Source organism: Vulpes lagopus, chromosome 7 (assembly GCF_018345385.1).
Source record: "Vulpes lagopus strain Blue_001 chromosome 7, ASM1834538v1, whole genome shotgun sequence".
Taxonomy (NCBI): Eukaryota; Metazoa; Chordata; class Mammalia; order Carnivora; family Canidae; genus Vulpes; species Vulpes lagopus.
The window spans coordinates 126,161,995-126,174,847 of NC_054830.1; the positions used below are offsets into that span (position 1 = coordinate 126,161,995).

The 12,853-nt window shown below is 43.8% G+C and overlaps 1 pseudogene; it reads left to right on the forward strand.

Moving 5' to 3' along the window:
* Positions 1-5,519: 5,519 nt before the first annotated feature.
* On the forward strand, positions 5,520-6,202 carry LOC121495255 (annotated as a pseudogene).
* The last annotated feature ends 6,651 nt before the right edge of the window (positions 6,203-12,853 follow it).

Sequence of the window (12,853 nt, forward strand, 5' to 3'; positions counted from 1 at the left end):
CAAGAGAAATTGGGCAAATAGTTATTGCATGTGTTCTGTGGTCCTGCCATTGCTGCTTGGCACCAGGTAATGGAAGGGCATGGGGCAGAGGCCCACGGAAGGCACTGATTAGCAGCAGACGGTAACGAAGGCCTGCCAATGGCGAGGAGTATGTGTGGGAATCCCCACTCCAGATGAGTCTTTCAAGTTAGAGAAAGCACAATTAAGAGGCCTACAGGCAGCATGGTGAAGTGGGCTTGAACTGGAAAAGGGTTGTGTATGAGGCCTGAAGCCAAATGGTGAGCAAGAGTGTGCCCGAGAGGCGGGGTCCCCATACTAAGATGACAGGTAGGGACACTTGGAGGAGAACCAAGGATGTGGGGCAAGTGGAGGCGGGATCCTGGGAGGCCTCATTAACCATGTCACCAATGGTAGCTTTCTCCCTAAGAGCAGCGAGAAGCTCCTGAGCGTAGAGGAGCAGTTTAATCTACGTGCCTGCCTCTCTGGGCAGCTGAGTGGAGCATAAGTCGAAAGAGGCAAGAGTCATTTTAGGGGTTAGGGGACAAATGCCTCAGTCTGGGAGGGCTAATGGGACCACATTCATCACCAGGTTAATTCTCTGCCAGACAACACCTACTTTGCATCCATCACAAGTCTGGCCACTTTCACCTGAGAGTGGAATGAGGTGGGTGGTGGGCAGGCTGGCTTTGCCCACTCCTGTGGCCTGTCCCTCCAGACTCTCTCCTCCACCATGTTCCACCCATGTTGACACTTCCTTTGACTTTCACTGGTGTCTTGAGTTTTCTTTTCTTTTTTTCTTTTCTCTTCTTTCCTTTTCTTCTTTTTTTCTTTTCTTTTCCCTCCTTTCCTTTCCTTTCTTTTTTTTTTTTTTTAACTTTGCAATAGGCCCTTAATACATGATGTTTACTTGCCCCCAGACCACTCTTGCTCCTTGCTCTGCTTGTTCCCATTAGTTGGCTGTTGTTCCTCCAGCTTTCTCATCAAATGTCATTTCCCATTGGCAGCCCACCCTGGCACCTGAGAATAGGTCAGGTCCTTGTCATACTCCACTCACAGACATCCTGTGTTTCTCCTTCCTAGTGCACATCTCCACTTGCATACGTTATATGTATTTGTTACTGTTTTTCAAAGCTCTTTCAATAGCAAGTGAATGAAATCTTGCTCACATTGGCTGAAGCACAAAACAAAAGAGGTGGCAGGTAGGAATGCAGTGGTTCACATAACAGAGAGGCTAGGACAGGGTCAGCACAAGCAAGACTGAGATGGAGGGCCAGTTCTCACTGGTGTGCCCCCAATGGTGGAGTCCCTGAGGGGTGGGAGAAGCGGTCCTCAAAAGCAGGTGCTCAGGCCCAGGACCTCACGACCTAGGGGCCAGGGAGAGTGGCAATCTGGAAGTCAGATTGTCCGGATATCAGTTGCACCTGCCAATTGATGCAATGGCTGACTGCTCATGCGATTTCTTTCTTTCAAGATTTTATTGATTTATTTGAGAGACAGAGAGAGCACAAGAAGGGGGAGGGGCAGAGGGAGAGGGAGAAATGGGCTCCCCATTGCGCCTGGGGCCTTGATCCCAGGACCCTGGGATCATCACCTGAGCCGAAGCTAGACACTTAACCGACTGAGCCACCCAGGCGCTCCTGCCCATGGAATTTCGTACAAGCTACTCTACCTCTTGATTCCCCATCTGTGTCACAGTGCTTACAGCTTTAGGAAAATCAATAAAGCACCCATCTTCCAGCTTTTCTGGCCAGCACCTTACACTGAGACACAATAAACAAAGGCCCACCATTGTGGGCAGCGGCAGCAAACCATAGTACTCATTGGAAGCAGCCTTCTCTGTAGGCGTGACTACAGCTTCCTCACCTACTTCCCATGTCTGCTCCCATGTCCCTTCCCTTCCCTGTGGTCAGGGCCTGCCCTCTCCTGATGATTCAGTGGAGGATGTTTGGATTCGCCTGCCCCATATCTGGTTTGGGCTGGGAACTGGGGCCAAGACTGGGTCTCCTTGCCCATAGTTCAGCGAGTACCTACCGTAGAAATAGACTCAGACTCAGATGAGTTACACTGTTATGACTAGGAGACCCAGTCTGCTGATTTTACCCCTGCCCCCAAAACCCCACACCCTGGATATTGGTGTTTATTCTAAGGTCAGAAGAGGCAGAGTTTGGAAGCAGAAGGCTCTTCTGGGCAGGAGTAATATGGGATTCTAGCACCAGAACCTACTGAACAAATGCTTTCGGGTGGGGGTTTGTTATCAGCATGTTGTTGACTGAGAGGGATGTGGAATATGGAAAAATTGGGTTTTCTGAAGCACCAATCTAGGTGAACCACTTGGACTTGGGACAATCCCTTGGCTGTGGAGCCAGTGACTTAGCCCAGTGTTTTTTATTATCGTGTCCAGCTTTCTCTGAGAAAAACCAGAAGTCTGTTGTTACCTGGCACACTAGGCTAGCAGAAACTAAACATGGCAGCACCTAATTTGCTCAGGTCTGCTTTCCCCCTGAGGAGAGTTGCATGGCCACAGCATCAGGTTCAGCGTTTCTTGCGTGGTTTCCCAAGCTGCTCCACGCCCTTGACTCTTTCAAAATGTTACCTTCACTTTTCACCACTCCCCTTTGGGTTGTTTCCTAGCCATATGGAACTTCTGTGAGTTCTCTCTTGTTTCTGAGTCTTTCACTCTTCCTGGAACTTTCTTTACCTCTTCATCTGTGAAAGTTCCAACTGACCTTGCAGACTTGTGCTTAGCCATCACTGCCTCTGGAAAGCTCTACCCCAAGCCCACCCCTAGCCCAAGTGAGATGCTTTAGATGCTCCAGGAGGACGCATAAGACATGATCTTATTCATGCCACAGTCTGTTCCCAGAACTTGTCACTAGGCATAGTGCTTATCAGCAAAAAATACATCTTGAGAGAAGAAGAGACTGAGTGAAGCCATAAATGAATGGATGGGCAAAATATACCTATCCTCCACGAATGACTGATCAGAGGGTTACTTTCAATAGGGAAGGACCTAGAAGACGAGGGGTGTGTGGGTGTTCTTGGACTGGGTGCTCTAGACTAAGGAATTGAAGCCTGTCCAAAAGGCATGGGAGAACATGTAGGTAAAATAAAATAAAATAAAATAAAATAAAATAAAATAAAATAAAATAAAATAAAATAAAATTATAAACCAATTTTAGCCAAAATAAAATAAATCCTAGAGAACTGATTGTCATGAGCCTAAATAGGATGGATGCCCAGTAGCACTCAGCTTCAAGGACACATCTGCCAGCCTGCTCCTGAGGATTCAACATGTACTTCTTAATGGGAGAACCTTCCATCTCTAGCACAGATCTACTACCAGTGTGGTCTTCAGATGGTTCCTCAAGGCTGCTCCACAAAAGCCCTGAGCTCACAAAACTGACACATAGGGCCTTCTCCCCTTCTGACCAGGAAACATAACCCAAAATTGGGTTTTAAGTACAGTAGGCTACTCTGGCCGAGACTTAGCACAGGACCTACCTAGAGGCATGGGCCACGCTTTGAAGAACTAACATCGTTGCAGAGAGTAATGCCAGTAGGAGAGCAAGACAGGGGTGGCTATTCTGAGGAAACACAGCAGCTTTGGTTACAATCCAGGCAGCCAATGGCCAGAGTGTTTCCAAGGTGTGTTCATGAGTGGCTTCAGCAAGAGTCAAAGAAACAGAATCCTTGGCCTCCAGGCTGAGTTCAGGGTTTGGGTAGGTACAAGTTCATGTTGGAACTACCAGTAAGTGGCAGGAGAAAGAAGCCAGAAACAAGTGGGATGGGTCAGGGAAAGTGACTGTGTTGTAGCCCTGGCCTCTTCAGAGAGAGGTCAGCAGTGAAATATCCAGGCCCATGCAGGAAGGACCCAAAGACAGAGTGGCAGACCCAGGATCAGTGGACATGGTCACTCACAGGGATAGGAAATGAGGTGGGGTGGATTCTAAGGCAGAATCATCTTACAGAATTCTACACTAGGACATAGCAGGTTCCACCAGCGGGACAGATGGCATGTGGTTTCTAGAGCTGGGAGCACCTGGTGGTGGTGAAGATACCCTGGAATTTGAGTCGTTACCTTGGCAGAGAGAGAATCATCACTAATGAGTCATCCCAATGCATGGAGGAAGAGGGCCTTTCAGCTGAGTGTCCAAGGAGGCACCCCAGAGCTCCTGTGTAGGGGTGCATCCGTGAGTGTGAGAGAAGGCAGCTTTGAAGTGGAGTCTAGAACTGAGGGGAGATGTGAAAACACCAAAGGGTTGAGGGTGGTGAGAGCCAAATTAATTTCCAAGGTTCTATAAGAGGGAAGGCACCAGAAAATCATTTGGGTATTTAAGGGCAGGCATTTAGGGAGTGGTGGCTTTGTTCCTGGGGCTGGGAGAGGGAGTTGGAGTTGCTTTAGACCCAGGGTGGGGTGGCTGTAGGGGACCTAGGTAGATTACTGGATGAGAAATTGTCTGACTCCTCCCTCTCTAATGAAGTGTGGCTCCTAAGACTTTGGGTGGAGTCTCATATGTTTACAACTGACAAGAACTTGACCTGTCTATCTGACATCAGTTTGGGCAGTGCCAGGATTCAACAGCAGGATTTCTCATTTAAGGTGAGACGTAAACCAGGGGGTTAATTCATGGGGATGTAAACCAGGTTGGTAAATTCTTCAATAAGCAATTCTTACAACATTGATGGGGTCATGGGTCAGTCATATAGCCACATCCATGAGCCTGGGCTGAATTTGCTCTTCGCTAATGGCTGTCTTGGGTTTCCTGTCCAGTGAGTCCTACTGAGCAGACACTAAAGTAATCAGAAGAAACTGGGCCAGGACATAACACTGGTGATGTCAAATTCTCTTTCCAAAACTGGAGGACAAGAACTCATTTGAGACCAGTCTCAAATCTAGAGGATAGAAGAATCATCTAATGGATTTGTCAAAAATGCAGACTCTTGTGTTTCACATCGAAGCTAGTGAATCTGAATTTCCAAGAATGCATTCCAGGAATCTTTACTTTGAATAACCTTTGTAGGTGGTTCGTAATCTTTTATTTTTATTTTAATTTTTATTATTTTTTTTTGGTGGTTCGTATTCTTAAGACCTGGGCACCACCCTCTGCCTGTGTCTTTGCCTTTCTCTCTCTCTCTGTGTCTCTCATGAATAAATCAATAAAATCTTTAAAAAAAAAAAAAAAGACCTGGGCACCATATTCTATGAAACACTGATGTAGAGGCCCATTGTGCTGCAGCAAGTAGAGATGGATTTTTCATCTTATGAGGCCTGGATGAAATCTGTCCTGTGTTTGGCTCACTCATAATGGCCTGGATGTGGCTATAAGGAGATTTGGAGAGATGTGGTCATCATACTGTGTGACAATTGATAAAAATGAGATAAGATGGATAGGGGTGGAGTAGCAGTTAGGTGAGGCACACTGTGAGGCCCCCGGCGCTTCTGTTGCCCACCATGGGTGAGCTGTCAGCATGAGGGCCCTGGTGTGGGGCTCCTACTGTAGCTGTGTCACTGTGTTAGGATGCTACCTCCTACCAACCTGGCTACTGGAATCCCCAATAAGAAAGTGAACTACTCAAGACTCTCCAGCACAGACCATAGCTACATGGACCTTCAATTTGAGAAAAACCCTCCTAAGAGAGGGAAAGAAGCTATAAGAGACTCTTAAGGATAGAGAACAAACTGAGGGTTGATGGTGGGAGGTGGGTGGGGGATGGGCTAGCTGGGGGATGAGCATTAAGGCAGACACCTGTTGTGATGAGCACTGGGTGTTGTATGTAAGCAGCTCACTGAATTCTACTCCAGAAACCAATATTGCACGGTATGTTAACTAACTGAAGTCTAAATTAAAATAAATGAATAAATAAGAATAGATTTTTTTAAATTAAAAAAAATTTTTTTATTATATGGATCTTTTTTTGAAAAAGAAAAGAAGAGCCCTCCTAAGATCCCATATAAGGCCACTGCTCCTGCTACACTGTTTTTGATTGGTACCTTTGTCATTATCTTTGGCTCCCTTCTGCTGGGGGGGCTATATCAGCAAAGAGGAGGCAGGTCCGGCCATTCCCGTCCTGATCATTGGCATGTTGGTGTTCCTGCCGGGATTTTACCACGTGGGCATTGCCTACTATGCACAAAGGCAGCTAGGGTTATTCCTACAACGCTAGTCGAGGTTTTGATGGCAAGCACCATCTTCAACCCTGAGGAGGAGAGTCACAGGTGGGACTGCGCCCAGGTGGAAGATATTGAGCAGGAACCACGGTGAAGGGCTAAGGAATTCTGCGATTTGCTGATGTTAAACAAAAGAATGGCCAGAGTTTATGGGTCCATCCTCAAGATGTCAACTGAGCTTACAATTACAAATTAATTAATGGGACATGCTCTATTTTTCTTTATTTTTAAAAAGATTTAAAAAATAGTGGTTATTTGAGAGAGAGAGAGCAGAGTGAGCGAGCGAGAGAGAGAGAGAGAGAGAGAGAGCAGGAGAGAAGGAGAAGCAGAAGCAGGCTCCCCACAGAGCAGGAAGCCCAATGTGGGGCTCTATCCCAGACCCCTGAGATCATGACCTGAGCTGAAATTAAGAGTCACCCTGCTACTCATGTGCCCCTAGAGTGCACCATTTCTTTTACAGCATCCTCATGGTCAGTTTGTTCTGGTGGCAAATGGAAGAATTCAGTATGTCTTATTTCCTATCACCAGTAATTTATTTTCAGAACAATCTAAGTATCTTCCCCCCCACTCTTATCACTAACTTTGCACTGTAGGGGAAGACGTCTGCAAAATCAAGTGTCAGTGTGGGTGATCTATACTATTCTTTTACGTGCTTTCTTATTAACAGCAGCCAGGACTTTGTTCAACCTCAGAGTGAGTTTCCCAAGGGTAAACACTTTCTCTCTTCACCAGTCCTCAGTCAGTGTTGATTTGGTCCGCCCCTAAATTAGCCAGCATATAATTTGGGTCATTCTATTCTTTGTAAATCAAGATATTCTGTATATCATGCCTTTAAGGACCGAACTTTTTGTTGTTTCCTAAGAGGAAAAAATGTAAATAAGTGGTTATTATTTACAGATTTGAAGCCTGTTGTTAGCACCTCGTATTATGATGTCATTCTGCTGAAGATAGCCAGACTCGGTCTGGATCCCAGAGGATCAGAACACCTAAGTTTAATTCTGTTGTCTAGCTTGCAAAGGGGGAGATATTCAGATATCCAGAAGAAATTAAAATGCCAAAATCGGAAAAAGAAAAAAGAGAAGATGAATAAATGTTCAGGTTGGATAATTGCTAGACTCATCAGACAGACTGGGGCTGAGGCCAACGAATTACTGGTGAGATAGCAGCTATTCCTTGTTGATTAATGGCCACCCACACAGGCATGGGCAGCCAGTCAGGCACAGGGACAAAGGTCAAGGCTGAGTCTAAAGGTCATGAACACACTGGGATCATTGCCATCTGCACTTGATGTGTCAACTGGGCTGTACTTGTGACAGTGTCCTCATATCTGGGCTGACTCTGGCCTCTTTCTTTTCCCCACAACCTGGAAGACTCCTTTAAGCTATTCGAGATCTCAGAACAGATCTCCTGCTCTGAGTGACCAATCACATCCTCATGTCTTTGAGAAATGTAGGCTTCTGTGCCGGAACTGCTGGATATTACTGGGTGGGCTGGGCTGGAATGTCTCAGGGGAGACTGCCAATGGGTGGAAGGCAGTTCCCAAGAAGCTTCAGAATATTTCTCATCTATTGCTCCTAGAGAGCTAGAGTCAGGGCCCTGACAACTTCAGGAAATAGTATAACAAAGAAAAGAACCAGATACTTTTACGATGATGCCAGATTTCTAGCTTGTGATAACGTGATGAGTAAAATGCTGGCACCATACCAACAAGGGAGACTGCCAAGAGAAAACAATCAGATGTTGGTGACCGAGTTGCTCCCTCATTTTGAATTGTTCAGGGAAGCAAAGAGAGGCTAGGCCAAAGCACACACAGGGGGAATCTGGAAGATTCTCTGGAGCTCACAGGTTTCCTTTGTAAAATGCCAAGTATCCCCAAGATGTATTCTTGCTTTAAGTAGATTACTTCCACCGAGGATGGGGGGGGGGGGGTGCCCTCCTCCTAAAACCTCCAAGAGGGCAGCTGAAGGAGAGAATGTGAATTCTGGTTGAGCTGCAGAAATAGGAAATGGTGAGTTATGATGCACTTTGAGGGAGGGGAATGGGGGCTTTGCAGAATCAAAAGGTTGCCTAGGTACCATCCTGTGTCTGAGGAGCAAGTGGGGAAGAAGGGAGGAGCCATCTGCCTCTGTTTGACAGCTCCCTCCCTTTTCCCACTGCCTTTTGGCCAGGCCTACACCCACTCATTCTTTAGGATGTAGATGAACCACATCTCCTTCCCAGACTCACCAAAGGAGCCTTGGCAGCTCCATTCTTTGGGCCCTTGTGGTTGTTTATATACATATTTCACTCTGATCTGTTTATAGCTGCAGTTCTCCCACAGACCATGGATTCTTTGAAAGCAGGGATCATATATTCATTTAACATTTAACATAGGACACAATCGGATTTGGTAACTGTTGACATGACCTTGGTGAAACAAATTATCAGTGTTAATAGGTTTCCACACAAAAAAGGCGTTTCTAAATGGCATGGAGAGTATACATGCTATATTTGTGTCACTTTTGTATTCATTTAAGGAGGGTCCTTTCCCACTTTTCTAAATTAAACTGTTGCCCAGTTAGTTACTAAAAACAAAAACATTTCCTTCACCCAAATCAGACCAAATTAAGGAAGATTACCAAACCATGCAAGCAGACTGTTTCATTGAGCTTTCTAGTTTAAGCAGAGACCAGCAAGAAGTAAATATTTAAATATTTGAATATCCCTAGAAGAGGGGTGCCTGGCTGGCTCAGTCAGTGGTAACTCTTGATCTTGGGGTCATGAGTTCGAGGCCCATGTTGGGTATAGACGTTACTAAAAAATAAATGAACTTTAAAAAAAAACCCAGGAGGAAAACTGTAGAAAGAATACCCTACTAATTACCGGAGTTTATGTAGACCAAAAAAACACAAGGGTGGCCAGGCAAATTTGGGAAAATTTGATGCATCATTTTACACATTCCAGAGAGAATTTTAAAAATGTAATATCCAGTGGGCGCATGGTTTGGTGAATTCAGCATACCCTTCTGCTGCTAGTATAGCAGACTAACCTAACTCTCTGGGAAAGTGGAATGACAATATGTATGAGAAACCAGAAAGAAGTTCTGTAATCCAACACCTGGAAATTTATCCAAAGGCAATACATGAAAAGAAGAAAATGCATACGCTTGAAAACATGTGTTGTTCTCATCATAAGAGTGTCCTCTCCACTGATACTCCAGTTGGTCCCTATCACCCTTTCAGGCATGGGGTAGTGGTGCATCTGGGCTCCCAGTGTCTTGGGGGCCTCGCAGGGAGGTCCTCTCACAGGTACTGGTAAAGCATTGGGTCTCAAGCAAGGCCGATCAATCAGAGCTATGGATACAGTGACACCAGGCTCCCCTCGAGCAGACCGAGTATCCACCTTGGCTCCTGGCAATGGCTTCCTCATTTTGTGTACCATTTCTCCAGCCCCTCCTCATTTTTCCAGTCTGCTAGTTCCCACTTGGACCATCTAGAGACTTCTTAGACTTGAGTCCATGGTTTGTCTTGTTATACCCCCCAGAGCATTCTGAGGCTTCTAGGAAGACAATAATTGCTGATTCAACCTGAATCCAAAGCCTTAGGAACTGAACCAATCCCTATCAAACCAACCCAGCTGAATACAAACCTTCTCCTTCCCATTCAGAGAGGGTAGAAAGGAGGCAGGAATTTAGAAAAATAATGTAAGATCATTTAACAAAAAAACAGCAGGAATTTTAGTTGAGGTTCTTTAAGAAAAGTAAAGACTAAGAAAAAAAAGGATTAGAAGAACAAACATTGCCAAAATCTTTAGAAATGGAGACAAATTCCAATAGGGGATTGATGACTAAAATTAGTGGTCCTCAAACATTTTTGCTTAGTACATGAAGTACTATTTACCCTCTTGCATATTTTTTAGTTTAACATTTAAAATTTGTCATCATAGGGATGCCTGGGTGGCTCAGCAGTTGGGCGCCTGCCTTCCTTGGGTCGTGATCCGGGTATCTGAGATCAAGTTTGCATCGGGCTCCCTGCATGGAGACTGCTTCTCCCTCTGCCCGTGTCTCTGCCTCTCTCTCAGTCTGTGTCTCTCATGAATAAATAAATAAATCTTTAAAAAATAAAAATAAAAAATAAAAATTTTCATCGTAAGTTTAAGTCTTTGCAAAGGATGTAATTTCCTGCATGCCGTAAACATTCACACTTTAAAATGGAATAGTCACTCTCTTAAATGAATCCAGTGAAACCTAAACACCATAGCAATTATGCCTACCATTCACCATTTTTAAAATATATGAAAAAACTCTTGTTTATCTACAGTATATTCCACTTATTTTTTCTCTTTACACTGTAACTCCATTCCACATTATCACCCCTCAGGATTATATCCTAATTTCACATATTTCTGTGTTTGAATGTGTTTTATCTATCACCTATTATATTTCTCTGCAATGAAAAGATATATACATTTAAATTTAATATTTTAGGGATGGACGCCTGGGTGCCTCAGCGGTTGACCATTTGCCTTCATTCTAGGGTGTGATCCTGGTGTCCCAGGATCGAGTCCCACGTCTGGCTTCCTGCATGGAGCCTGCTTCTCCCTCTGCCTGTGTCTCTGCCACTCTCTCTCTCTTTCTGTGTCTTTCATGAATAAATAAATAATCTTTAAAAAAATAAATTTGGGGGATGCCTGGGTGGTTCAGCGGTCTGGCGCCTGCCTTCGGCCCAGGGCATGATCCTGGAGTCCCAGGATCAATTCCCATGTCAGGCTCCCTGCGTGAGGCCTGCTTCTCCCTGTGCCTGTGTCTCTGCCTCTCTCTCTCTCTCACTCTGTGTCTCTCATGAATAAATAAATAAAATCTTTAAATAAATAGGGATCCCTGGGTGGCGCAGTGGTTTAGCGCCTGCCTTTGGCCCAGGGCGCCATCCTGGAGACCCAGGAGCGAATCCCACGTCGGGCTCCTGGTGCATGGAGCCTGCTTCTCCCTCTGCCTATGTCTCTGCCTCTCTCTCTCTCTCTGTGTGACTATCATAAATAAATAATAATTAAAAAAAATTTAAAAAAATAAATAAAAAAATTTTAAAAAATTATTAAAAAAAATAAAAATAAATAAATAAATTTAATATTTTACATTTCCTGTGTCTGAAAGACTATAAGTGCTGAAATATTTTCTTCTAGATTGAGATATATTAATAATAATCAATTATTCAAAATAATATAAAATATATTACAAAGCTTTTAAAGTATTAGACATAAGTAACTTTTTACAATTACTGCATTTGTTTGTTGTTAAATACTACTTCTTAGAAGAAAGAGATATAGTTTAGCATCAGTGTTTTTTCTATTTTTCATTTTTGTAAATTGTAAGAATGTTTTTACCGTTAATAAGTAGATGGGGCTGTAAGGTTTTGAACTTTAAAATTCTTTGAACTCCTTCTACTTTATAGACTCATATAGTGATCTTCAGGTCATCCTTTATTGAAAGCAATTATTTGGAAATCATATGACTTGCAGAAGAATTTGTTATAGAGCCATTAGAAGTATACACTTTCTCAATACAGCCCAATATTTTAAGTTGATAAAAAACTGACAAAAGTTTCCTCGAGTTTTTACACGCTGGAATAATGCACCCTTCTAAGATCTCATTGAATGAGTTATGCCCTCTCTTTTTGCAATTTGGAAAATATATAGCTATGGTGGCATGGCTGGGAAATGAAGCAGGGAGACACACTGACTGCATTCTTTAAACCAGCAAATCAGTTTCAGGAAATAATACAGATGCAAGTTGAAGATTCAGAAACAAGTGGCCTTAAAATGATCTTAAGTAGGCACCTACCCCTTGAAAATCCCTTGGAGGGAATGCGAGGGTGCACATCTCAGTTTGCAGGCCACTGATAAAAATGTTCACATTGTCTTACTGAATATATTAAGAGCTCAGGCTAGGCCTTGGTCAGGACTCTGTACAGTGGCATCTGTGCCTTGGGAGTATAGACCTGTGATCTGCACACTAAGGATAAAGCAGCTCAATCTCTCGGTTGATGGATTGTTAAAAATGACTACTCTGATCCTTTATATTCTGTTCTGTATTTTCTTCTCAATGCTAGTAACCTGAGCTTCAATTCTGGGGTTCTGTGATGCAACCTGTATACTGACGACTTAATAAAAAAGGATTATTAAGACTATAAGGACACAATAAATCTTTAGAGGACAGTAAGGGAAAAACAAAACAAAGTATGTACTTGTATGAAAATTAGGACTTCAAAGGTCACCTGGGTGGCTCAGTGGTTGAGCATCTGCCTTTGGCTCAGGGTGGGGTCCTGGGGTCCTAGGATGGTGTTCCTCATAAGGCTCCCCGCAGGGAGCCTGCTTCTCCCTCTGCCTGTGTATCTCCTCTCTCTGTGTGTCTCTCATGAATAAATAAAATCTTAAAAAAAAAGAAAATTAGGACTTCAATTACGCAAAATTACATCAACTACAAACCTACATAAACTTCTAGACAAAACTATAAGTCAAGAAGCAAAAATGAAGTTGTGATTTTGGGGCGTGTGTGAAATGTCTGACTTTAAAAATAATGATTACATTTGTGAGGCGGGGGTCTGAAAACGTCTAACCTAATACTCTTTCCCCCAGTGGTATCCAAGGAATTGGTACAAAATAAAGTATTCACAAGATTGATGATCAGTTTTTCAAACACTATTTCCTCCT